Raw genomic sequence first — 2,535 nt, forward strand, 5'->3', positions numbered from 1 at the left:
TGTATTTAATCCTTTCATGAACAGAATTCATTACCTTGATAAACTGAATTCCAGTTTTGAGGTTCATTTCATGTGAAATAATTCTCTACACAAGATTATATTTTTTTTTTACGCTTCACGTGTTATTTTTACGAAGAGCCTATTTAAGGGTATTTTGAGTGTGATCATGATTTATGGTTTACATTTTAAGTATTTTTGTAATTCTGTTCTAAAGTACATGTTATATGCCATGCAACAGAATTCATGGTCGGGTATATGTTCTTATCATTGGAATGTTTATAGGTGAGAAAGGAACGTGTGATATTTATTAGTTGCATAAGTCGTATGCTAACTAACATTTTGTTAGCCCGTTCTTATGTTTGATCATTTTAAGTCTTATGTTATTGAAAAACTTTACTTTAGTTAGAAGAAATTTTGGAGAAGTTTCCTAATCTTCCTACAAAGCTTGTGATATGTTGCTGCTTCAACAGGTTTGTATCACCTACCATCAATACTGATTTTAATTTAGCCTTAGGTATTAGTGCAGCCACCTTCCATGTTATTGCTTCAGTGCTGCAGTCTTAGTGAGTGAGAATACACCTACCAGATCTAATGCCTCCAGTCAGGCAGTATATCGACTGTACTGTTTCGATTTTAGGATCTCATTTTACTATTCATCAGGAAATTATTCCATCCTTACTGTACTTCTCAAGAGGTTCAGCTCGCGTCATGTACCCTAGCCTCCGTAGGAAGGTAGCGACATCAGTGCACCTCGTGTATGCCCTATAGGTATTACTTTAGGGTCTCTCCAGCATTCCTTTGGTTTCTAGCTGCACTTTTGTATATCCTTGTACTTCCGTTCTTGCTTGTTGTTTTTGTATCTTGCTATCAAACCTTTTCTAACTTTTACTTCATAGTGTAACTAAGGTTTTACCCTCTATACACTTAGGTGCTGAATGGCCATAAATCCATCTTCCCCTAGCCTCACTCCCATCATGGTAGGAGGTTGATGAAGTGTATGCTATTCCTAATCATCTACTTTTCATACAGGAGTTTAGAAGAAGTTTTTACATGCTTTCCCTAATCAATCATCTCATTCACCCCCCCCCCCCCCAGGATGCCTGAAAACTTTAAATCAATCAATCAATCACCCACCCCCTCAAAAAAAAACCTTCCTGTAATTTTGAGTAATCTCCCTAATGAGAAACATCTCCCCACCCCCTTCATTTCAACATGAAAAGATTGGAGATAAGAATTAGATAATTTTCAATCAAGAGGAGTACTATATCAATATACTGTACTATTAATTGGGGACCCCCAACTTCTTTGACTGGATTTGGAAAGTTATTTTCCTCCAGCCAATCTAGAGCCTGGCATACTTTTCTTGAGCTAAAGTAGTGTCAAAACTGCCCTGCTGCTATTTCTGATAGATAAGGGCTAAAGAATTAATTGCAGGAATAGCAGTATTTAGTGGGGAGGGATAGAAAATTACTGATATTGAGTCATTTAGCTAATTTTCAAGACAGTATTTCATTGCTCATTGCGTGTGTTGCTTTGGTATTAGGTACTTTTTAATTGAATGATTACCTCTTCAGTTATCAAAAATCTTAAATTAGTTATTTTTACAATAACCATTTTATAGCAATTTTTTTTTACAAAATTCTGAACATATTTCAGATAAATTTGAAGCTTGCTGCTAACCTTATATTGTAAATTTTTACAATATACTGTATAAGTGGACAAGAGATAGTAGGGTTCTAAGTTATGTGCAAGCCACTGGCATTGGAACTACTGCAGAAATGTTACATGGAAATGAGACATGCAAGTACAAATAGTCCAAATAATCAGTAGAATTGTCAACATCGTAAAGGATGTTAATAATTTTTCTGAGTTTTGTTAATTTTTTATTTACAATCTTTATTTCCCATAATTTTTATCTGGCCTTATACTGTTAGTCTCCATCCACACAACAAGCTTTATTTGACAAACTTTCTTTAAGGTGACATCAGAATTGTAAAAGCAGCAAACAAAGTTCTGTATATTTTTTTTCACATGATTACAGAATTAATGGTAGGTGTGCTCATTGGGGAGAAGTAGTATCCTTACGTACGAAGTTACATTTTTCACCAATGCTAATGATATAACATTGCTGTACTCTCTACTTTAAAGTTTAAACACGTCCAACTTGTTTGTTAGGTCCCGTGAGGGAATTTTAAACTCTATAAATTTCTATAAACAATACCCTGCAACAACTGAAGACGCTCAACCGTAATATTACTAAATTGTATACTGTAAGTTTTATTTTTTTTCCAGGTTCTGTATGTCATTTGCTTGCATGAAAAATGTGAAGTGAAATCAGATTGTGGAGGGTGTATTCATATGCTTTGGTAAAAGAGCTTAGGAATGATGACTTGAGTTTATCTTCAATTTGCAATGTTCTTTAACAGGATTCTGAAATCATAAGGGATTGAAGAATGTGAAGAAAAATAGTGGTGACAGAATGATATTGCAACATGAATAAAATGAGGTAGGTATTCCACTACAGAAACCTATGTC

Source organism: Palaemon carinicauda, chromosome 35, assembly GCF_036898095.1.
Source record: "Palaemon carinicauda isolate YSFRI2023 chromosome 35, ASM3689809v2, whole genome shotgun sequence".
Classification (NCBI taxonomy): Eukaryota; Metazoa; Arthropoda; class Malacostraca; order Decapoda; family Palaemonidae; genus Palaemon; species Palaemon carinicauda.